Source organism: Brassica oleracea, chromosome C8 (genome assembly GCF_000695525.1).
Source record: "Brassica oleracea var. oleracea cultivar TO1000 chromosome C8, BOL, whole genome shotgun sequence".
Lineage (NCBI taxonomy): Eukaryota > Viridiplantae > Streptophyta > Magnoliopsida > Brassicales > Brassicaceae > Brassica > Brassica oleracea.
The window spans coordinates 3,400,224-3,400,713 of NC_027755.1; the positions used below are offsets into that span (position 1 = coordinate 3,400,224).

The 490-nt window shown below is 43.9% G+C and overlaps 1 pseudogene; it reads right to left on the bottom strand.

The window, feature by feature from the left end:
- Window positions 1–490, bottom strand: part of LOC106308472 — a 68,850-nt pseudogene that overhangs the window by 3,808 nt on the left and 64,552 nt on the right.

The following is a 490-nucleotide window of genomic DNA, read 5'->3' on the forward strand; positions in this document are numbered from 1 at the left end:
TTGCCACTAGCTCTCATTGCGCTTGTAGATGGGCTCCTGGTTTGTGGTCACAAACTTCTTCATGTGACGCCTGCTTACGTCGAGATGCTGGAAGACACCGGATCATTTCTTCAATATCCATGGGGGAGAGAGGCATTCGTCAGCACTCTGTCTAGATTGACACCACCTCAACCTTCTGATCCTTCTAAAATGGATAAATCCCTTTCGGTCATGCGCCTTCGTTTGAAACAGCAGTCAACAGCGTGTTATGGGTTCCCTCTGGCGCTGCAACTTTTTGCTTTTAAAGCTATCCCCTCATTGCTTGAGAAAATTCCCGAACCTAATAAAACCACTTCTTTCTTGCAAGAACCAGAAGGATGCGACTCAACAAATGCACATCTGAATTTTGAAGACATACTTCTGGTGGAAACCCAAACTGAGGTACAATGCTGTTTTCTATCTTATTGGCAAAACAGAAGTTAAGACGCTCAAACTTTGTGTACTTATGAAT